General features: G+C 40.0%; 2 pseudogenes; both read right to left on the bottom strand.

The window, feature by feature from the left end:
* Window positions 1-4,918: 4,918 nt before the first annotated feature.
* On the bottom strand, window positions 4,919-5,360 carry LOC114629799 (annotated as a pseudogene).
* A 2,474-nt stretch (window positions 5,361-7,834) lies between these two features.
* LOC114629844 lies at window positions 7,835-18,924 on the bottom strand (annotated as a pseudogene).
* Window positions 18,925-25,064: the final 6,140 nt, after the last annotated feature.

The raw sequence follows: 25,064 nt of genomic DNA, 5'->3' as shown, positions 1-25,064 counted from the left end.
ATATCCACTTATAAGTGAGTACATACCATGCATGTCCTTTGGGTCTGGGTTACCTCACTTAGGATGATATTCTCAAGATCCATCTATTTGCTTGAAAAACTTATGATGTCCTTGTTTTTGATAGCTAAATAGTATTCCATTGTGTAGATGTACCACATTTTCTTTATCCATTCTTCAGTTGAAGGACATCTAGGTTGTTTCCAGTGTCTTGCTATTATAAATAAAGCTGCTATGAACATAGTTGAGCAAATGTCTTTGTGGAATGTTGGAGCATCTTCTGGGTATATGCCCAGGAGTGGCATAGCTGGGTCTTGAGGTAGAACTACTTTCAGTTTTCTGAGAAAATGCCAAATTAATTTCCAAAGTGGTTGTACAAATTTTCACTTCCACCAGCAAAGAAGAAGTGTTCCCTTTGCTCCACATCCTTGACAACATGTGCTATCTCTTAGGTTTTTGATCTTAGCCATTCTGATGGGTGTAAAATGAAAATCTCAGAATTGTTTTTATTTGCATTTCCCTGATGACTAAGAACTTTGAACATATAATTGCTTCTCTGCCATTCAAGTTTCCTCTGTTGAGAATTTTCTGTTTAGCTCTGTACTTCATTTTTAGAAGTTTACTTCATTTCTTTTACTCTTTGCTTTACATCTTGCTCACTGCCCCCTCCCAGCCGCCCCCTCCCCCAGTCCTTCTCCCCTTCCACTCCCCTTTGCCTCTGAGCGGGTGAGAGATCCCCTGGGTATCCCCTCCCACCCTGGAACTTCAATTCTCTGTGAGGCTAGGTGCTTCCTTGCCCACTGAGACCAGACAAAGCAACCCAGCTTGTAGAACACATCCCATGCACAGGCAACAGCTTTTGGGATAACCTTCTCTCCAGTTGTTTGGGACCCACATGAAGGTTAAGCTTCACATCTGCTACATTACCTACCCTTAGATGAGTTGTCACAAACATTTTATAGCCTGTTGGCTTGTATGTTATCTTGTGAGACTACACTAGATTCTAAGTGTTTTAGCTATAGAACCCTCCTTCATTGTCATATGTACTTTGTAAAGGAGTTTCTATGTAGTCATAACTTGTTTTATTATGTACCTGGAATTGGACTGATTGTTGCCTAGAAAGCATTTTCCAATTGTGCTGTGTTTTAAATATGCTGAAAATGAACTGCCTGGCACTAGACTCTTCAAAATATGATCCAGGTGGTTGAATTCAGTCTACACTGAGTTTTGATTTTCATTTCTTCATGGGGTTTGCTTCTCTATCAGACATCAATTGGAAATCCCTTAATGGTCAGGTAGAATGCAGGGTGTAATTTCTATTTTTTGGTATTTGTTGAAACTCGCTTTGTGTCTGAGCATGTGGTCAGTATTTGAGAAAATATCATAAGGTGCTGAGAAGGTTTGTTCCTTTTCATCTGTGTTATGTATTCTGTAAATATCTATTAGGACTGTTGTTTCTGTTGGTGTTGCTATACAGCTTTGATCTGTGATGGTTAACATCAGTTAACTCTTAATTTTCTCTATTTAGTTTTTCTTTTTCTTTTTTCCTTTTCCTCCTTCTCTTCCTTTTCTTTTTTCCTGAATAACCTGTAAGAGTTGGGTATTGAAGCCTCCACTTCAGTGTGTGAGTGTCAGTGTGCAATTTAATTTACAGTAGTGTTTTTTCAAACTTAGGTTCTTTTGTGTTTGGGGCATAGATGTGAATAATTGAAATATCCCCTTGATGGATGTTTTATTAATTGACACATTTTTCTTCTGATGTGTATATAGTGTCTTTCCCTATCTCTTCTGTTTTGATTTGAAATCTATTTTGTCAGATATTGAAATTGACACACCAGCTTGCTTCTTAGCTCCATTTGCTTGGAATATCTTTTCCAAACTATTACCCTGAGGTGGTGTCTATCCTTGATGTTAAGATGTATTTTTAAAATGCAACAGAAGGATGGATCCTGTTTTTACATCCACGTGTTAGTCTATATCAGAGACAGGCCCTGATCCCATTGCTAGTCTATGTCTTCTTATTGGGGAATTGAGACTATTGGTATTGAGAGATATCAACAGCCAAGTATTGTTGATTTTTTAATCATTTGTTGTTGTTTTTGATGATGATGGCAATGATGATTAGGATGATGATGGTGGTGGCAGTGGTGGTGTTGATGCTGGTGGTATGTAGGCATACTTCCCTTACTTGACTTTGCTAGTCTGAGACTATTTACTCACTGTTTTGCTTTCCTGTATGTACTTAACCTCTTTAGGTTGGAATTTCCTTCTAGTATCCTCTGTAGGGCTGAATTAGTGGAAAGACATTGTTTAAATTTGATTTTGTCATGGAATACCTAGTTTTCTCCACTTACGGTGATTGAAAATTTGCTAGGTATAGTAGTCTTTTGTGACATATGTGGTCAGAGTTTATAGCACATCTGTTCATACTCTTCTGGCTCTAAAGAGAATCCATTGAGAAGTCATGTGTAATTCTAATAGGTCTCTATTTATATGTTACTTGGTACTTTTTCCTTGTGTCTTTTAAATAATTTCTTTGTTCTGTATAGCTAGTGTTTTGATTATTATTTTCTGAGAGGAGTTTCCTGGTTCAGTCTAGTTGGTGTTCTGTATGTTTCTACTTTGATAAGCATTGTTTTTTAGGCTAGAAAATTTTTCTTCTATAATTTTTTTGAAAATATTTTCTGTGCCTTTGTCCTATATTTATTTCCATTGTTCCTATTCTTATTGTTCTTGGATTTGGTATTTCCATAAATGTCCCAGATTTCCTGGATGCTTTGTGCTGGGAATTTTTTTTAGATTGAGCACTTTGTTTGACTACTGTATCCATTTCTTCTATCTTGTCTTCAAGACTGTCTTATTCAGTTCATAAAGTTTACTTCTATAGTTCTATTTGAGTTCCTAAAAATTTTCATTTCCACACTCCTAGTAGTTTGGGTTTTCTTTTTGGTTCTATTTGCAGTTTCAGGTCTCAAATGGTTTTATTCATTTTCTTCCATTGTTTTCAGATATTTCTTTAATGAGAGTAATCATTTCCTCTTTAAGGACTTTGGTCATATTCATAAAGGTTGTTTTAAGGTCTTCTGCTTGTGCTTCAAATATGTTGGTATGTTCAGAGAATTCTGTGATAAAGTTGCTGGGCTCTAGTGGAGACACACTGTTGTGGTTGTCATTAATTGTGTTTATACTGTGGCATTTAGGCATCTAGTATTGGGGAGATTATAATACTAAGTGCTGATATCTGGTCTTATATATTTTGGGTGGGCATTTTGTTTCTTGATTTTTGTTTCCTCCAGGGTCATTAGGAGATTGTGGTAGCTGTGTGTTGCCTGTAGAAAATGTTGTGGGGCATTGATTGGTATGGCCATGGGAGTTCGAGGTAAAGTGTGTTTCTGGGTATTGAGATCTGTGAGTTAGGATGGAGATGGGATGGAGGCAGTGGGGGACTTGACAAGATGGAGGAAATCAGAGTATTCCACCAGTATCTATTTGATTAGCTCCATGGGAATGAGGGACAATATTGGGGAAAGGACATAGCAGAAGACCTACTATAGATCTGAGGATAAGGCTTGCAGATTGGACTTGGAGAAATGATGGAAGAGGTGAGGATCTCTAGGTAGCCTACCTGCTTCAGTGGCAGGGGTGAACTGTGGGTTTCCAGGGAGTGTCTACTGGAGTTAACAGTGGAGATAAAACAACATGTTGGAGGAGGGATCTTAGGAGAGATGATCGGTGTGATCCACTGGAGATGAAGACAATGGAGGGAAGGCTTCAGCAGGCATGTTGCAGAGCTGAACATGAGACTGAGGGATTTAATTTGGAGCAGCAAATAGAGAGGTGATGGGAGTCTACTTGCTTCCCTGGACAGAGTGATTTGTTGTTGTTTTGGGATTTTTTTTTGGTCTAGATTATTTTAAGGGATAAATAGTGTTTCAATCTCACTGAATTTTGTTGACAATTATCAGCAGATTAAATCATCTGGGCCAGTGTTGTCAAGCTGAACACTGAATTCAGAATCTCTGACAAATATATTCATCCAAATTTAGCTTCTGCTAAAGTTTTATTAATTCCTTTCTAGTCTAGCACACTAATAACCAGTTGATGTTTGGGTTTTTTTTTTGTATCTAGAAAAGCTTTCAATATATTTTTAAAGGAACATATCAACTAATTTTTTATTATACAGCATGAACAAATACAAAATTAAGACAAGCATTTTCTAGATGTTGCTACAAGCCTATGGTGCCAAAACTTGGGAAACAGAGAGGCAGGACCAGGAGTCAAGAGACCAGCCAGGCCTCATGAAGACCTTGTCTCAAACAAAAATAAGCAGGGTTGGTAGCACACATCACAAACACAAAAATGTAAGACAAAAATCCAGCTGGACAACTCAGTGGTTAGGAAAAGGCATGACAAGCTGAGTTTGATCCCATGGGTGGAAAAATACTGACAAATCAAATTTTGAACATCACGAGTGTTTTCACCCACACATGCACATGTAAAACCAATTCCCCCATCTCCAATGGCTCATTCCAATCAGTTCTGTGTATTTATTACAAGAAGTCAAGATAACAAAATTGCCTTTATTACACTTTTCTGCAAACTAGAAAATCTAAAGACCTATTTCAATTACCTTCTAAACCAAACTACTCCAAATTCTATTTACATTATTTCTCAGCCTCGGGCTTGAGACTTCTAAAGTTTGCAGAATACTTTGACTCATTCTCACTTCTTTGGGTAAATTTATGTCATTCACATGAATCCAAACATCACATATCCTATAAAAATTAAAGGTTAACAAGTTAGAAGATTCCCAAAACGAGGAATGTTTAATCTTAAAAAACAAATAAACAAGAAACATCTTTCACATCTGCTGTGTGGCATCATTAACAAGATGGACAGTGTACAATTTAAACTGACTATCCTAATTCTTCCAGATTTCAGCATTCTCAGAAGGATCCCATCTTTGATAATGGTAGAAAGTGCAGAGACATCTGAATGGCTCACTGTTCCCTTTATACTCATTTCCTTCAAGCCTTTTTTTGGTCTCTGCTCAATCCAAACAAATTTTCTCATCCTTGCTATAGGATCTTTCAGCACCGACAACAATGTGTAGACCCTTCTCTTGGGAAAGGCGCTTTGAACTTCCCTCAAGATTCTTTCACTTCTACTCCCCACAGGTCTGCTCTCAATCCAGCTGCGGAGGCTGACTGATTGGCACTGGGGTTCAGGGCTATCTTTTTCATGACCTTGACTAGTGTTTCTGGTTGTAGGACTTCTGAATCATTGGATGAGTTCTCTTCATCTTTCGTCTGAGGAGTTTCTGGGTCCTCAACTAGGTCGACTTTCTCTGATGGCTCCTCCATGGCGAATATTTTTTTAATCTTTTTATAACAAGTTTTACTCTGACAAATTCACACACACACACACACACACACACACACAAATGCATTTTGATTGTTCACATTTTTCTGCCTCTTATTCCATGATGTTTCCTGGGTCTCAGAGCAGAGAGATATCGGTATATGCTATTTTCAAAGCTAAGCTAAATAATAACTTATTCTCAGCACTTTGATCAGATATGAGTCTCTGCACTAACTGCTGACACTTGCAAAGAAACCTTCTCTCACATAGGTTGAAAGCAGCACTCATTGATGGATACAACCATAAATATTTCGAGGCTAGTTTGACAACATATACATTCAGCAAAATAACAGTGGTAGTTTTCCATTGCGAACCCACTCCTTCTCTAGTCATAGGTTTTTGACCAGGTGTGCAGTACTAGACATGAATTCCTCCTTCTTCTACAGGCCTCCTGAATAAAATGACTACTCCTATAGTAGCCTGTCATCAGTATGCATCATCAGTATGCACATCTTACTTGGGAAGTCAGTGGCATGGCATGTAGAGTACTTTCCTACTTCTGGTACAATGAAAGTCCAGCAAGGAGAAAGTTTCTAAGGAGGTTCAGATTTATTTCTATGTGTCCAACCAACGTGCATGATGTCTTTGGCCATAGGGTCTTGCTATTTATTTCTGGTGGTTAACTAAGAGAAATGGAAATAGTTTCTGTTGCACTGGGTGCCTCTGAGCCTTCCACAACTAATAACTCATAAAGCACATGAATTTTCATTTAACAACTTGTGGCTTCTGATGGAATACCTACCCATTCATGAAGGATACCTCAAATAAAACTGCCTTTAAAAACACATTATGGTTAAAACAATCCTGTATAATAAAAAAATTTCTAGAGGTATCACCATCCCTGATTTCAAGCTGTATTACAAAATAATAGTAATAAAAAGGGCATGGCATTGATATAAAAACAGACAGGTTGATCAATGGAATCAAATCAAAGACCTAGAAGTATACCCACATACCCATGAACAGCTGATTTTTGTTTCAGAAGCCAAAAATATACAGTCGAAAAAGGAAATCATCTTCAACAAATGGTGCTGTTTAACTGGATGTCAGAATGTAGAAGAATACAAATAGACCCATATTTATCACCCTGCACAAAAATCAAGTTCAAGTGGATCTCAGATCTCCAACATAAAACCAGATACACTAAATCTGATAAAAGAGAAAGAGGGGAATAGTCTTGAACACATAGGCACAGGAGGCAACTTTTTGAACAGAACACCCATAGCTCAGGCACTAAGATCAACAAAATAATAGATGGGACCTCATGAAACCGAAACACTTCTGTAAGGCGAAGGGCTTTGTCAATAGAACAAAATGACAGCCTACAGAATTGGAGAATATCTTCACTTACCCTACACTTGACAAAGGACTAAGATCCAAAATACACAAAGAACTCAAGAAGTTAGCACCAACAAGCCAAATAAGCCAATTAAAAAACAGGGTCCAGTTACTGTTCTTGTGTTGGAGTTTTCCTACTGGAAACCCCTGTAGGGTTGTATTAATAGATATGTATTGTTTAAATTTGGTTTTGTTGTGGAACATTTTGGTTTGTCCACCTATGATTACTGTGAATTTTGCAAGGCATAGTAGCCTAGGCTGACATTTGTGTTCTCTTAGGGTCTGCATAACATCTATACAGGATCTTCTAGCTTTTAGAGTCTCTATTGAGAAGTCTTTTGTAATTTTGTTAGGTCTGCCTTTATACTCAGCTGTTTTTCCTTATAGTTTTTAATATTCTTTCTTTGTTCTGTGCATTTAGTGTTTTGATTATTATATGACAAGAGGATTTTCTTTTCTGGTCCAATCTATTTGATGTTCTATAGGCTTCTTGTACTTTTGTGCCCATCTCTTTCTTTAGGTTGGGGATGTATTCTTCTATGATTTTGTTGAAGATGTTTTATGACCCTTTGTTTTTAAGATCATTCACACACATGGCGTATGCAACTTTTAATAAATCAAAAGAAAAAGTTCCAAATATATAAGTGAAAAAATCCAAAACAGTTGATACAGGCCTAACTGGTAGTTACTTTATGTACAGCTGTATGTATATGCTCAAAAAAGCTATCTTATTTTTATGTACAAAAGTTTATACACAGGTCTGTACATAAGGATCTATACATTTTACATTTCTCAGAACCTTTAGGTGTCACCTCTAGAAGACACCAACACTTCATTCACATATTTTATAAAAGAAAAACTTCCAGGACTGACAATCTTGTGTCCCTTATATTTGAACCATGTAGCCTCCATTCAATTATTTAACAGCCTTCTGTCATAATGTAGATCGTGGTAGGTATGTGGATCCCCTAAACATCTTCACACAGCGTGCTCCAATGTAAAAGCCCATTACAAAGATGGGGAATGAGAGTCATGACCAGAGTGCCACCACAGGTATGGGTGAGCCAGTCTGCCCTCTTCACTGTCTATATTCCAGTTCATCTACACTGATGACTTTGGTGGGCATGAAGGGCAGAGGCTGCTGTAGCACATCTGAGCCAAACCATTTGGCAAGGCCCACAGGGGAGCTGCTCCTTTGGTTGGTGCAATGCTCCATTTGGGAGTGCATGTTGGGCAGGCTGGACTGGCTGGGTAAATTCTGAGGAGATTGAATGTTGATATCTGCTGCCTGGGAACTAGAGCCTGGAGGATGCAGAACTGAGCACTGTAGCTGCTGCTGCATCACTGCCAAATGCAGAGTGGTCCCAGGACGAAGGTTTAGGAGAGGGTGACTAGCAGCAGAGACTAAAGGGTACAAGGGTTACCCAGGAGTGGGCCAGATAGTCCCTGTAAAGGAGCCATGTCTATCCCAGGAGGAAGCACACAAGCTTGGAGCAAACTTGGAAGATGCTGTAGATGTACCCCTTGGGCTATCAACCTTTGGACTAATCCTGGGTGAAGCTGGTGCACAGGTCGAACAATAGGAACATGAGGGACAAGAGGAACTTGGTGGGTAGGGTGGAGAAAAGGTGTTCCTGGGACTGGGGATGCCAAGGTAGGTGTTTTCCTCCCAGCTGCTTTAGGTCGACAATCTTGTTCTTTGGTATAATGGTTGGTCTGGGACAGTGGGGTGGAGCATGAAGACCACTGCAATGTTGAAAGCTTAGGATTTATCATTGGAGAAGAGTCTCGATCAGTATGGGGTGTGGGATTGGATGGCAGCAGGTTCTCTTTGCTGGCCTTCTGAGTATCCTCTCGACCATCACCAGGAACCACTGTTCCAGGTGCAATTTCCTCCTTGCTTTTCTCTCTGCTTTCATACATCTTCCGGATCACTGAGGTAGGGGTGAAGGAAGGAGAAACCATGCTTGTGATGGAGGCAGCAGGAGCTGGGGAAGAGAGATTTCCTCTGTGCATGGGTGCTGGTGACTTTAACATTCACTGTTGCCTGTTTCTGAGCCCATCTCTGGTTCTGTCCACTTGTGGTTTGCCAAAACCAGGCAGCTTCCTGAAATTCTAGCTGGCTCATCTGGGCTCTGACAGGACTCATGGGCTTGCGCATGCTTTAGAATGGATCTCCAAGTAGTTGCTGGGGTCCTGATGGGAAACCAATTGGTGATGGTATCCTCAGATGAAGGTAATCTGCTGAGGCTGCTTTGAATTGGAAACACCTGTGACATTGGAGGAGAGGATGCTCTTTAGCTCAATAAAGATGCAGTAGGTTCCAAGCTCCCCATAAGGCCACAGAGCAGATTGAAAGAAGCAGGTCTCTGAACTGGTTGATCTTGAAGTTCCTGTGGGATGTTTTTAGGGACAGGCTGGCCTGGAATCTCAGCAGGGGCCAACAAGTGACTTTCAAGGTTTCGACTGACTTTGGGCTGGGTAGGCAATGTCCCACTTGCCTTAATGGTGTTCACTAGTTTGTTAAATGCAGTCATAAATCCATCTTTATTGAGCTGTCGATTGCTAGGCACAGCATTCAAGGTTTCCTCTAAATGTTCTGCCGTGAAGGGAGTTGAATTCTTCATTTGCTGCTTCATTCAAGCCCTTCAGCCCTGCTTCTACCTCTTCCACTGAAAGTACAACCCCTGAATGTGAGCTCTCCTTAAGTTTTTCTTTATTTGCAGAAAGGCTAGAAAGAAGAGGTCTTAAATCCACTTTGGCTTTCTGTAGTATTTCTAAAATGTCCACTTCATTTTCAGCATGGCCTTCCAATGGTATAGGAGCAAAATAATTCCCCGAGTTCTGTCCAGGAGAGTGGACGGCTTGCTCCAAACCTGCCAATCTCTCAAGTTCTTTGTGGGGTGTGGATTCAAGGTTGCTGGATCTGCTCCCTGACCGGCTTGGGTTAGAGAACCACCTACTGAAGCAGCTGGCAGAGACTGATCCTTCCCCCAGAACAACTATCATTGAAGCCAAGCACGGCACCTTATCAAGGTTAAAGAATTCATTAAAGTTAAATTCTCCTGGGGACTGCTCAGGTAGGATGACATCCCTTGGAACTTCCTGATCAGCAGAGGGCTCCTGGGCCAGAATGACTTCCACCTCGTCCTCTTCAGCCACCCCTCCACTGCACTCCACTATGCCTTCCTTCAAAGAGGCAGTCTGTCACCTTGTTCTTTTTCTACCTTTGTGATCCTCCTCTAGAATCTTATCATCAAAGTCAGTTAGCTCTATGGTTTCAGACTGACTGGTGGGTCCAGCTGAAAACCATTCTGGTTCTTCCTCAGTATATGAATCATTTCGTCTACGCTCACCAAAGACACATTTATTATCTCCAAACTCCCTCCTGAACCACTTGTCCTTGTAGTCTCTTTCTCTCTGTCTCGGTCTCTCAAGTCATGCAGGTCCTTATCACTAAGACGATGATCCTTTTCAAAGGCTCGGGCAGAAATTATTCTTCCACTGCCAATTCTTCGTCCACTAAGCAGGCGAAGCCCAACACTGTCTTTCTCCAATGGACTGCCAGAGAGTCTGGAGCTAACAGCAGCTGCCAAATGGCAGCCACCTCCAAAGCTTAGTCTCCGTGGGCTGAGAATAACATCTAAGTCATCCTCTTTCACCCGTTCTCTTGGATCTGCTATTCTGTGCACCAGAGAAGGTCGATCTGATTCTGGCTCTTCAGACTTTCCATTGGTGAGCTCTGCCCTGAGGCTGGGTAGAGAGAGGCATGCCACTTCTCAGGGTCCCAGACACCATCTCTGTCATATTTTTCAGAGAGGCATGATGGTCTCTGCTTGGAGTATGGACGTTCTTTTATATCCAAGAGCTTCTCTTTCATATAGTGATTTGGAGGTAGGCAGTTTCTTCAGGTCAAGGAAAGGATCTCCATTTTCTGTTTCATCCACACTTCTCCATGGCTTCTTAGTGAACAATTCAACCACAGGGGTCAGCAGCTTCTGTCTATTGGTTGGGTGTAAATATCTGCTTCTGACTCTTACAGCTGCTTGTTGGGTCTTTCAGAGGGCAGTCATGATAGGCCTTTTTTTTTAAATGAGCACACAGTACCCTCATTAATAGTGTCAGGCCTTGGGGCCTCACCTTGAGCTGGATCCTACTTTGGGCCTGTGACTGAAGCTCCTTTTCCTCAGGCTTTTCTCCATTTACATCCCTGTACTTCTTTCAGACAGGAACAATTCTGGGTCAGAGTTTTTGACTGTGTGATGGCAACCCCATCCCCCCACTTGATGTCCTATCTTTCTACTGGAGGTGGACTCTACAAGTTTCCTTTCCCCATTGCAGGGCATTTCACCTAAGGTCTCTTCCATTGAGTCCCGAGAGTCTCTTACCTCCCAGGTCTTTGGTACATTCTAGAGTGTACCCCCACCTCCTACTTCCTGATGTTACCTGTTTCCATTCTTTCTGCTGGCCCTCAGGCCTTCAGTCCTGTTCCCCCACCCAATACCTGGTCATGTTCCTCTCTTTCCCTCCCTGTCCCCTTTCCCACTCAGGTCCCTCCCTCCCTCCCTCCCTCCCTCCCTCCCTCCCTCCCTCCCTCCCTCCCTCCCCCTTCCTGTGATTGCTTTGTTCTCCCTCCCATGTGGGATTGAGGAGTCCTTATTTCTGCCCTTTGGCTTATACCCCATTTTTAAATTGAGGTATTTGGGTTGTTGGTGTCTAACTTCTTGAGTTCTTTATATATTTTGGATATTAGCCCTCTGTCAGATGTAGGGTTGGTGAAAAAAATTTCCCAAATTGTATGCTGTTGTTTTGCCCTATCGACAGTGTCCTTTGCCTTATAGAAGCTTTACAATTTCATGTGGTTCCATTTATTATTTGATGATCTTCATGCTTGAACTATTGGTGTTCTTCTGTTCTGGAAGTTGTTTCCTGGACCAATGAGTTCAAGGCTATTCCACACTTTATGTTCCATTAGATTAGATTTAGTGTATCTTGCTTTACATCATGGACTTTATCTACTTGGACTTGAATTTTATGCAGGGTGCTAAATATTGGTCTATTTGCATTCTTCTATGTGCAGACATCCATTTAGATCAGCACCATTGGTTGAAGATGTTCTCCCTTTTCCATTGTATGGTTTTGATTTTCTTTTTGTAGAAAAACCAAGTGTCCATAGCAGTTGTGCAAGTTCACATTTCCATCAGCAACAGAGGAGTGTTCCCCATGCTCCACATGCACCCCAGCACGGACTGTTACATGTGTTATTGATTTTTTTCCTTTTTTTAATTGGATGTTTTATTTACATTTCATATGTTGTCCCCTTACGCCATCCCCCACCGACCCAGGAACCCCCTATCCCCTACCCCCTCCCCCTTCTTTTCTGCGGATGTAATCCCTACCTGCCCCCCACTCCCACCTCCCCACCCTCAAATTCCCACGCCCTGGGGCGTTCAGCCTTCATGAGGTCAAGGATCTCTTCTTCCACCTATGCCCAGCAGGGCCCTCCGCTCTTACATATACAGCTGAAGCCATGGATCCCTCCCTAAGTGCTCCCAGGCTGGTGGTTAGGACCCTGGGAGCTGTGGTTGGTTGGTATTGTTGCTCTCCTCATGGGGCCACAAACCCTTTCAGCTCCAATGGTCTTCACTCTAACTCCTCCATTGGGAACACCATGATCAGTTCAATGGCTAGTTGTGAGCATCTGCCTCTGAATATGTCAGACTCTTGCAGACCTCTGAGGAGACGTCCATATCAGGCTCTTATCAGCATGCACTTCCTGACTTCCACATCAGCATCTACCTTTGGTGACTGCACATGGGATGGATACTCAGGTGGAATGGTCTTCAGACAGCCCCTTCTTCAGTTTCTGTCCCTCACTTTGTCTCCATATTTGCTCCCTTGAGTATTTTGTTGCTCTTTCTAAGAAGGACTGAATCACCCCCACTTGGTCTTCCTTCTTCATGAGCTTCATGTGGCCTGTGAGTTGAATCTTGGGTATTTCAAGGTTCTGGTCTAATATCCAATAATCAGTGAGTGAATACCATGTGTGTTCTTTTGTGATTGGGTTACCTCACTCAGGATGATAATTTCTAGTTCCATCCATTTACCTAGGAAACTCTTGAATTCATTGTTTTTAATAGCTGAGTAATACTCCATTGTGTAAATATACCAGATTTTTTGAATCCATTCCTCAGTTGAAGAACATCTGGGTTCTTTCCAGCTCCTGGCTATTATAAATAAGGCTGCTATGAACATAGTTGGGCATATGTCCTTGTTATATGTTCGAGCATCTTCTGGGTATATGCCTAGGAGTGGTATAGCTGGATCCTCAGGTAATGCTATGTCCAATTTTCTGAGGAACCACCAGACTGATTTCAAAAGTGGTTGTACCATCTTGCAGTCCCACCAATAATGGAGGAGTGTTCCTCTTTCTCCACACCCTCGCCAGGATCTATCACCTGAGTTTTTAATCTTAGCCATTCTGACTGGTGTGAGATGGAATCTCAGGGTTGTTTTGATTTGCATTTCCCTGACGACTAAGGATACTGAACATTTCTTTAGGTGCTTCTCGGCCATTCGAGTTTCCTCCTTTGAAAATTCTTTGTTAAGCTCTCTACCCCATTTTTTAATAGGGCTATTTGGTTGTCTGGAGTCTAATTTCTTGAGTTCTTTGTATATATTGGATATTAGCCCTCTATCAGTTGTAGGATTGGTAAAGATCTTTTCCCAATTTGTTGGTTGTCGTTTTGTTCTATTGACAGTGTTATTTGCCTTACAGAAACTGCAATTTTTTGAAGTTCCATTTGTCAATTCTTGATCTTAGAGCATATGCCATTGGTTCAGGAACTTTTTCCCTGTGCCCAAGTATTCGAGGCTCTTCCCCACCTTCTCTTCTATTAGTTTCAGTGTATCTGGTTTTATGTGGAGGTCCTTTATCCACTTAGACTTGAGCTTTGTACAAGGGGATAAGAATGGATCAATTTTCATTCTTCTACATGTTGCCCTCCAGTTGAACCAGCACCATTTGTTGAAAATGCTGTCCTTTTTCCACTGGACAGTTTTAGCTCCTTTGTCAAAGATCAAGTGACCATAGGAGTGTGGGTTCATTTCTGGGTCTTCAATTCTATTCCATTGATCTTCCTGCCTGTCTCTGTACCAATACCAGGTAGTTTTTATCACTATTGCTCTGTAGTACAGCTTGAGGTCAGGGATGGTGATTCCACCAGAAGTTCTTTTATTGTTGAGAATAGTTTTCGCTATCCTGGGTTTTTTGTTATTCCATATGAATTTGAGAATTTCCTTTTCTAACTCTGTGAAGAATTGAGTTGGGATTTTAATGGGAATTGCATTGAATCTGTAGATTGCTTTTGACAAGATGGCCATTTTTATCATATTAATCCTGCCAATCCATGAGCATGGGAGATCTTTCCATCTTCTGAGATCTTCCATTTCTTTCTTCAGGTACTTGAAGTTCTTGTCATACAGGTCTTTCACTTGCTTGGTTAGATTCACACCAAGGTATTTTATATTATTTGCGACTATTGTGAAGGGTGTCATTTCCTTAATTTCTTTCTCAGCCTGTTTATCTTTCATGTAGAGGAAGGATTTGTTTGAGTTGATTTTATAACCAGCCACTTTGCTGAAGTTGTTTATCAGGTTTAGGAGGTTTCTGGTGGAAGTTTTGGGGTCACTTAAGTATACTATCATATCATCTGCAAATAGTGATATTTTGACTTCTTCCTTTCCTATTTGTATCCCTTTGACTTCTTTTTGTTGTCTAATTGCTCTGGCTAGGACTTCCAGTACTATATTGAATAGGTAGGGGGAGAGTGGGCAGCCTTGTCTAGTCCCTGATCTTCGTGGGATTGCTTCAAGTTTCTCTCCATTTAGTTTGATGTTGGCTACTGGTTTGCTGTAAATTGCTTTTACTATGTTTAGGTAGGGGCCTTGAATTCCTGATCTTTCCAAGACTTTTATCATGAAGGGATGTTGAATTTTGTCAAATGCTTTCTCAGCATCTAGTGAGATTATCATGGGGTTTTTTTTCTTTGAGTTTGTTTATATAGTGGATTACATTGATGGATTTCCAAATATTGAACCATCCCTGCATTCCTGGGATAAAACCTACTTGATCATGATCGATGATTGTTTTGATGTGTTCTTGGATTCGGTTTGCTAGAATTTTATTGAGTATTTTTGCATCAAAGTTCATAAGGGAGATTGGTCTGAAGTTCTCTTTGTCAGGTCTTTGTGGGGTTTGGGTATGAGTGTAATTGTAGCTTCATAGAACGAATTGGGTAGTGTTCCTTCTGTTTCTATTTTGTGGAATAGTTTGAAGAGAATTGGTATTAGGTCTTCCTTGAAGGTCTGATAGAATTCAGCACTAAAACCATCTGGACCTCGGCTTTTTTTGGTGGGGAGACTTTTAATGACTGTTGCTATTTCCTTAGTGGTTATGAGACTGTTTATATGGTTCATCTGCTCCTGATTTAACTTTGGTACCTGGTATCTGTCTAGGAAGTTGTCCATTTCATCCAGGTTTTCCAGGTTTTTGAGTATAGGCCTTTGTAGTAGGATCTGATGATTTTTTGAATTTCTTTAGTTTCTGTTGTTATGTCTCCCTTTTCAGTTCCGATTTTATTAATTTGAATACTGTCTCTGTTCCCTCTAGTTAATCTGGCTAAGGGTTTATCTATCTTGTTGATTACCAGCTCCTGGTTTTGTTGATATTTTGTATTGTTCTTTCTGTTTCTATTTGGCTGTTTTCAGCCCTGAGTTTATTTCCTGCCTTCTACTCCTCCTGGGTATATTTGCTTCTTTTTGCTCTAGAGCTTTTAGTTGTGCAGTTAAATTGTTAATGTGTGGTCTCTTCAGTTTCTTTTTGTAGGCACTTAGAGCTATGAGTTTTCCTCTTAGCACTGCCTTCATGGAGTCCCACAAGTTTTGGTATGATGTGTCCTCATTTTCATTGAATTCTAAAAAGTCTTTAATTTCTTTCTTTATTTCTTCCTTGACCAAGTCATCATTGAGTAGAGAGTTGTTCAGTTTCCATGTGCATGTGTGTTTTCCATTGGTTTTGTCATTATTAAAGACCAGTCTTAGTCTGTGGTGATCTGATAAGATGCAAGGGATTATTTCAATCTTTTTGTATTTGAAGAGGCCTGTTTTGTGACCAATTATATGGTCTATTTTGGAGAAGGTACCATGAGGTGCTGAGAAAAAGGTATATTCTTTTGTTTTAGGATGAAATGTTCTAGAGATGTCTGTTAAATCCATTTGGTGCATAACTTCTGTTAATTTCAAAGTGTCTTGGTTTAGTTTCTGTTTCCATGATCTGTCCATTTCTAAGAGTGGGGTGTTGAAATCCCCCACTATTATTGTGTGAGGTGTAATGTGTGTTTTGAGCGTTAGTAAGTTTCTTTTATGTATGTAGGTGCCCTTGCATTTGGAGCATAGATGTTCAGAATTGAGAGTTCACCTTGGTAGATTTTTCCTTTGATGAGTATGAAGTGTCCTTCCTTATCTTTTTTGATTAGTTTTGCATGAAAGTCGATTTTGTTTGATATTAGAATGGCTACTCCAGCTTGTTTCTTGGGACCATTGGCTTGGAAAATTGTTTTCCACCCTTTTATTCTGAGGTAGTGTCTGTCTTTGTCACTGAGGTGCATTTCTTGTATGCAGCAAAACTATGGATCCTGTTTGTGTATCCAGTCTGATAGTCTCCGTCTTTTTATTGGGGAATTGAGACCATTGAAATTAAGAGATATTAAGGAAAAATGATTGTGGCTTCCTGTTATTTTTGTTATTAGAGGTAGAATTATGTTTGTATAGTTATCTTCTTTTGGGGTTGTTGGAAGATTACTTTCTTGCTTTTTCTAGGTTGTAGTTTCCCTCCTTGTGTTGGTGTTTTCCATCAGTTATCCTTTGAAGTGCTGGGTTTGTGGGAAGATATTGTGCAAATTTGGTTTTGTCATGGAATATCTTGGTTTCACCATCTGTAGTGATTGAGAGTTTTCCTGGGTATCATAGTCTGGGCTGGCAATTGTGTTCTCTTAGGGTCTGTATGATGTCAGTCCAGGCTCTTCTGGCTTTTATAGTCTCTGGTGAGAAGTCTGGTGTAATTCTTATAGGTCTGCCTTTATATGTTACTTGACCTTTTTCCCTTACTGCTTTTAGTATTTTTTCTTTGTTTTGTGCATCTGATGTTTTGATTATTATGTGACGGAAGGTATTTCTTTTCTGGTCTAGTCTATTTGGTGTTCTGTAGGCTTCTTGTATGTTTATGGGCATCTTGTTCTTTAGGCTAGGGAATAATTTTGTTGAACAAAATCAATAATTTTGTTGAAGATATTTACTGGCCCTTCAAGTTGGGAATCTTCATTCTCATCTATACCTATTATCCTTAGGTTTGGTCTTCTCATTGTGTCCTGGATTTCCTAGACGTTTTGAGTTAGGAGTTTGTTGCATTTTGCATTTTCTTTGACAACTGTGTCAATATTTTCCATAGTATCTTCTGCATTTGAGCTTCTCTCTTTTATCTCTTGTATTCGGTTGGTGATGCTTCCGTCTATGACTCCTGATCTCTTTCTTAGGTTTTCTATCTCCATGGTTGTCTCCCTTTGAGCTTTCTTTATTGTTTCTATTTCCATTTTCAGATCCTGAATGTTTTTGTTTAATTCCTTCTTTGTGTTTTCTCGCATTTCTTTAAGGGATTTCTGTGATTCCTCTTTAAGGGCTTCTACCTGTTTACTTGTACTCTCCTGTATTTCTTTAAGGGAGTTACTTAATTCCTTCTTATAATCCTCTATCATCATCATGAGAAGTGATTTTAATTCTGAATCCTGCTTTTCAGGTGTGATGGGGTGTTCAGGGCTTGCTATATTGGGAGAACTGGGCACTGATGATGCCAAGCAACTTTGGTTTCTGTTGCTTATGTTCTTGCGCTTGCCTTTCGCCATCTGGTTAACTCTAGTGTTACCTGTCCTCACTGTGTAAGACTGGAGTCTGTATTTCCAGTTATCTTGCTTGTGTCAGAGCTCCTCAGAGTCCAGATGTTTCTGTGGTCTTATGATCCTAATCTCCTGGGCTGAAGAACTCCTGGGACTCAGGCCACCTCTTGGATCTGGAAATCCTTCTGTTCTGGGTGCAGTGGTTTCTCTAGGATGGCTCAGGATACGATGTCTCCCAAGTGCAAATCAGCTCGGTTTCTGCTGCTCTGAGTGCAGTGGCTCCTCTAGGATGGCTCAGCATTCAGTATCTCCACAGGAGCAGACCAACTCTGTGTCTGCCCCAGCCCAAAGGACCAGGCAGGGGCGGAAGGGAAGTGGAATTCTAGAGGGGTGGGGTTTGGGTAGCTGGTGGGTACTGGATGTCCCTGGCTCCCAGATGTATCTCTGGGGCTTAGGGAGTGAGATGGAGTTCTTACCAGCTGCTCTGAGTGCAGTGGGTCCTCTAGGATGGCTCAGGATTCAGTATCTCCACAGGAGCAGACCAACTCTGTGTCTGCCCCAGCTCAAAGGATGTGTTATTGATTTTAGCCATTTGAACAGATATAAAATGGCATCTCAAGATAGTTTTGATTTACATTTCCCTGATGGCTAAGGATGTTGAACATTTCTTTAAGTGTTAGCCACTTCAGTCCATCTTCTTCTATTGACAATTGTCTGTTTAGGTCTGTACACTATTTTTAAATTGGGTTATTTGGTTTGTTGATGTTTAGTTTCTTGAGTTCTTTATATATTTTTCATATTAGTCCTGTATCAGATGTGTAGTTGGTTAAAAAAAAACTTTTCCCATTTTTAGGTTGCTTCTTTGTCTTAATTATGGTGTCCATTGCCATGCAGAAGGTTTTATTTTTATTTTCATGAGGTTTCATTTATTAGTTGTTGATCTCAGTGACTATGCTAGTAGTGTTCCATTCAGAAAGTCTTCTGTGCCTGTGTGTTCAAGGCTTATTCCCCACTTACTCCTCTATCAGGCTCAGGGTTCCTGGTTTTAAGTTGAGGTCTTTGATCCTTGGACTTGAGTTTTGTCAAGAGTGATAAATATGTATCTAGCTGAACTATTCTACATGCAGTCATTCAGGTCGATCAGCACCACTTGCTGAAGATGCTTTCTTCTTTTCATTCTGTTTTTCAAGCTTCTTTATTAAAAAAATCACTTTTCCATAGGTGTGTCTACTGAGTCTTTGATTTGATTGTATTGATCAACACATCTGATTTTATGTCAGTCTCATACAAGGTTTTTTATTACTAGTTCTCTGTAGTACAGCTTGAGATAAGGAGTGGTAATACTTCTGGATGTACTTTTATAGTACAGGATTGTTTTAGCTATCTTGTTTACTTTTGTGTTTTGTTTTTTCATATGAAGTTGAGTGTTGTCCTTTCAAGGCCTGTAAAGAATTGTGTTGGAATTTTGATGAGGATTCCATTAAATCTGTAGATTACTTTTAGTAGAATGATCATTTTTAATATGTTGATCCTACTGCTCCATGAGCATGAGAGATCTTCCCTCTTCTCATATCTTTTTCAATTTTTTTCTTCAAAGACTTCAAATTTTTATCATACAATATTTCACTTGTTTTGTTAGAGTTACCACAAGATATTTTGAACTATTTATATGAATATGCCAGGTGATACAGGCTCACATATTGTTTTGCTGATACAGACTCACTTGATGAGACTGCCTCACATGGTGTTTTGCTGAGGCATGACCTGTGGGAGGACACATGATATTTGGAGAAAGAATAAATAGGACATTACAGATAGTGATAGTGCACTTGTATAACTAGATTTGCAAAGCTCCCTTGGTCTTGCATCTTCACCTTCCCCAATCTTCACTTTGTTTAGAGAGGCACAGCAGACAGAGAACATCTCCTGGCATTCTGGGTGGTCCTGGACATTCCTACTGACTCTTGCAGATTCGGTGGAGGACTGGCTGTTTTGGCTGGATTATGATACCCCTTTAGATTTGTGTTTGGTATCTTAACACTACAGAACTAAACAGTGGGTATCTTGATAAATGGAGATTGGAATTGCCTCAAGGAACTACTTCTAAACAAGTCCATATCCTCTTGTCTTATTTACCATCTTTTCTCCCCCACATTCGGATGGTGGGCTAGAAGGGGGGGTCAAAGTGTTTAAGAATCCTAATTAAAAGTAGGTTAAAAAAATCTAAGCCTACATTTGTAGCTATTGTAAAGGGTGCTGTTTCCTTGATTTATTTCTCAATCTATTTGTTAATTGTATATAAGAGGACTACTGATATTTTTTTTTGTTAATCATGTATCCAGCCACATTATAGAAGATATTTATCAGCTATAGGAGTTCTCTCCTACATTTTTGGAGCCAATTATATATATATTATCATATCATCTGTGAATAAAAATATTTTTATTTCTTCCTTTCCAATTTTTATATCTTTGATACCCTTCAGTTTTCTTATTAATCTAGCTAGAACTTCAAGCACTGTATTGAATAGATCTAGGGAGTATGAACAGCCTTGTCTTCTTTCTGATTTTAGTGGAATAGCTTTGAATTTCTTTCTGTTTAATGTGTAAATTATGTTGAGGTATGTTTTTTCTATCACTATTCTTGCTAAGATTTTATCATGGAGCTATTGGAATTTGTCAATTTTTTTCATCATCTAATGGTATAATGATGTGGGTTTTTTCTTTTTAAAATTTTTTATTAATCATTCTATTCATTTACATCTTAAATGATGTCCCACTTCCTGGTTACTTCTCTGCCTCCTCCCTCATGTGCCCTCTCCCTCTCTTTTGCCTCTATGAGAGTGCTCCCCCACCCACCCACCCACACTCTCCTGCCCCACTGTTCCAGCATCCCTCTACTCTGGGGCATCAAACCTCCCTGGGGCCAAGCCCCCAAACCTCATTGCTGTTGGACAAGGCCATCTTCTGCTTCTTATGTATCTGGATCCAAAGATCACTTTAGGTACACTCCTTGGCTGGTGGTCTAGTCTCTGGGAGAACTGGGTAGTCAGGCCAGCCTATGCTGTTCTTCCAGTGAGGTTGCAATACTGCTTCATTCCTCCAGTCCTTCTGCCAGCTCCCCCACCAGGTTCCCTGAGTTCAGCCTGATGGTTGGCTCCAAACATCCACTTCTTCAGTGGTCAGTTGCTGGCCAGACCTCACCAGGAACTGCCACACTTGGTCCCTGTCCACAAGCGCCTCTTGACCACAGCAACAGTGGGTTTTTTCTTACATTGATTTGTTTTTTTAATGTTGAACCATCCTTGAATCTCTGTGATGAAGCTTACTTAGTCATGGTAGAGAATACTCTGAATGCATTCTTGGATTCAGTTCTTAAAGTTCCAGGTAAAGAAAGGCTTAGGTCCAGGCATGGTGGTATATGCCTTTAATCCCACAACCCAGGAGACAGAGGCAAGTAGATCTCAGAGCTCAAGGTAAGTCTAGTCTACAGAGAAAGTTCCAGAGCATCCAAGCTCAGGCAGTGAAGGAAACATTGGAAAACAAAAAGCTAGTTATGATGTTCTATTCCCCAGAAATCAGCAGAATTCAGGAGCTTCGACCCTGTGGCTCTGGGTTTAAGGTCAAGAATATAAGGAGTTACTGGAACAATTGATGTTGGTCAGCCAAAACTAAGAAATTACTGGTGATTAAGAAGAGACCAGCGTCACTGAGGTGAAATCTTCTGTGAAGTGTTTTCTGAGAGCACAAAGATGCTGTGTTCCAAAGATAACCAAGCATTGTGCCTCATGCTGCAGCTGGACTTGATAATGTAGAAGAGTTATCCAGGTGGTACTGTTGAGGGTCCATGAGTTGTCCAACAAACAACACAGACAACAATCTCAGTCATACAGGGATTGTTTATAAAACACACACTTTAATACTTACCTATCAGGATCATAGCTCCAAATTCCAGACTGAGCCACAGCATTGAACATCTTTTTCTGTCAGCTTATAAAGGAAAACCCACAAAAACCATAGTGAGCTTGTATGCAGATGCAGGAAGTACTGCCTGGTGGTTGGCTCTCACTCAAGCCATTTTATACGTAACAGTTCATATTGACCTTTAATTTGATGGGTCCTATGTAAAGTATTGTGGAATTTCTTAAGATTAAAAAACCTCTTACAGAACCTACAGAAAATAACAGGATATGTGATGACCAACATGACTTTACTCTGAGTCAAGTTGTTTTTCTGTGTCAATGATAGGCAGGCATTTTGCAGCAACAATATTAAATAGCAAGCAGGCAGGGAACAAAATTTCTACAGAAATTCTAGGGAAGGTCAGATCTCAACAGTACTAGTTTTTAGGGCATGGAGTGGTCATGGAGAGCAGATAAGGCCTAGAATTGTGAGATGACAAGAAAGGACATTGGTGAAAGTGCAGTATCATTTGCAGTTGACAGCCTAATTGACTGAGGTCGTGCAAAGTAGTTGAAGCTTGGCACCATAAAGGGAGTTTATAAGAGGCTATTAGTGAAGCCTAGTTGCAGTGAAACACCCTAGCATGTTATAGATGCCAGTACCATGGGTTAACCACCAAGAACAAAAGTATCAGTGGAGTGGAAGCAACCAGACTCTGTAGTGCTGCAGAGGGTAGAGTTGAAGAGGTGACCCAAGTTCTTTGGAGGATCCCAGATCATGAATGGATCCCAGACATTGGATCAAGAATCTGGAAGTTCAAGTTGCCTAGGAGACCCCCAAATGTCCAGGATGCCAGAGATGTGGTATACCAGTTGAGGAAATTTTCTTATAGGTAGTAAAAGCAGCCAAAGAGAAGAGAATTGTGCTGCAGTCAACAAAACAGAGAGGAGTTGGACACTAGACATGGAGATGCAGAGTTTGGAGTTTGCCCAGCTGTGTGTGTCTTGCTTTTGTCCAGGATTTCCTCACTGTGTCATTTTGGAATGATAATGTATATCCTGTGATGTTGGAGGTATGTGATCTGGTTTTTTATTTTAATTTTATAGGGGATTACAGTTAATCAATTGGATGAATCTCAGAAGAGACTTAGAATTTTGGACTTTTAAGCATTTTGAGACTGTGATAGACTATGGGGACTTTTGAAGTTGGACTAAATATATTTTGCATTATGCTATGGGTAGGTATGGCCCCCATAAACTTATGTATTGGAACAAGTCTCTGGGGGCCAGGAAGTGTAATGTGGTGGTTTGAATATGCTTGGCTCAGGGACTGGCACTTTTAGGAGGTGTGGCCTTGTTGGAGTAGGTGTGGTCTTTTTGGTAGAAGTATGTCACTGTCAGGGTGGGATTTGAGACCCTCCTACTATCGTCCTGGGAGACAATCCTCTCCTGGCTGCAGAGGAATCAAGATGAAGAACTCTCAGATCTTTCTCCAACACTGTGTCTGCCTGGACACCGCCATGCTTGCTGCCATGATGATAATGGACTGAACCTCTGACACTGTAAGCCATCCCAATTAAATGTTGCCACAATATAAGAATTTTGGTATCTCTTCATAGCAATAAAAACCCAGTTAAGAGAAGGAGTATTTATGTCAGCTCTTCTATGAATGTCTGGTAGAATTCTGTGCTAAAACTATCTGGCCCTTGGCATTTGTATGTTGTGAGATTTTTATTGACTGCTTCTATTTCCACAGGGGTTATAACCCTATCTATATGGTTTATCTGATATTGATTTAACTTTGGTAAATATTATCTATTGTGGAAATTGTCCATTTTTTTAGATTTTCCAATTTTTTGGAGTATGAGTTTTTAAGGTATGACCTAATGATTGTTTAGATTTCCTTAGTTTCTGTCTAGTTCCCCTTTTTGTTTCTGATAGTGTTAATTTGGATATTCTGTCTCTGTCTTTTAGTTAGTTTGGATAAAGGTTTGCCTTTCTTTTTATTTTCTTAAAGAACTAAGTCTTTGTTTTATTGATTCTTTGTATTGTTTTCTTTGCTTCCATTTTATTTATTTCAGCATAGTTTGATTATTTTCTACTATATATTCCTCTTGAGTATGCTAACTTCTTCTTGTCCAGAGTTTTCAGATGTGCTTTTAAGTTGCTAGCATGAGATTTATTTTTTGTGTGTAAGCATTTATTGCTATGAAATTTCCTATTTGCATTGCTTTCATTCTGTTCCATAAGTTTGGGTATGTTGAGCATTCACTTTTGTGAATTCTACAAAGTTCTTTCTTTCTTTCTTTCTTTCTTTCTTTCTTTCTTTCTTCCTTCCTTCCTTCCTTCCTTCCTTCCTTCCTTCCTTCCTTTCTTTCTTTCTTTCTTTCTTTCTTTCTTTCTTTCTTTCTTTCTTTCTCCCTTTCTTTCTTTCTTGACCCAGTTATCATTCAGTAGAGAGGTATTCAGTTTCTATGAATTTGCAGGTTTTCTGTTGTTTCTTTTTTTTCATAGTAGCATCTAGACATCTGTGTTTGAGGTGATTATAGATCTAGGTGCCAATTTTGGAATTTATTTTTGTTGGATTTGTGTTTTATTCCTTGGTTTCTGTTTCATATCCTACCTGAAGTAGCCTTGGTTGGTCTTCAATCAAGATGGGGTGGCCATCATGACCTCTCGTTTAGCTGGGGTCTCTGCCTGTATTGGGGTCTGGAACATGGCAATGAGGAGTGGTGGTGTGGTTTCAATTTGGTGGGGGCTACTGATAGAGTAGGTGTTGTCCATGGACAGGTGGCCTACCTGGAGTTCTGCAGACAAGAATGACCTCTGGTCAAGCATGGGGTGTCTCTAAACAAGTTGGGACTAGGACACAGCCATTAGGAATGGAGGAAGGAATGGAAATAAGGAGGTCAGGCAGCAAGTTATTGGTGGAGGTCTGCAAGCATGTGACTTACCTGACCTCTGGTCCAGCAGGGATCTCTACTTTATTTGTTATCTGGGACATAGTGCTGAACCATTTCTCAATCTCTTACAGCAGAATTATTACTGATATCTTCAGTAATTCCCAGAACATGTATCTTAGTTTCAAGACTTATGCAGTAAAAATATGGAAAAAGATCCTGAAATGTTCTTTTTCTAGTACATATATACTTTCTCTTTAAAGATTTCTCTTCTAAAATCAATTTCCTTTTTTTGGTCATACAAGGAAAAATGCACGTGAAGATTTTCCCCACATTGATAATATTTATTGTATTTCTTTCTATTGTAACTTTGCATACATCTTTAAAACAAGAAAACTTTAAATATTTTCTACAATCTTGACAGTTATTTACCTATTTGTTCTTACTCTCTGACTAAAGAATGAGAAATATTTAAAAGCCTGCTTAAATTTCCTGTTTGTATGAGTTCTCTTCTATCTATCTATCTATCTATCTATCTATCTATCTATCTATCTATCT

Source organism: Grammomys surdaster, unplaced genomic scaffold, assembly GCF_004785775.1.
Source record: "Grammomys surdaster isolate TR1022 unplaced genomic scaffold, NIH_TR_1.0 317, whole genome shotgun sequence".
NCBI lineage: Eukaryota > Metazoa > Chordata > Mammalia > Rodentia > Muridae > Grammomys > Grammomys surdaster.
This window is presented reverse-complemented; position numbering and strand designations above follow the sequence as displayed.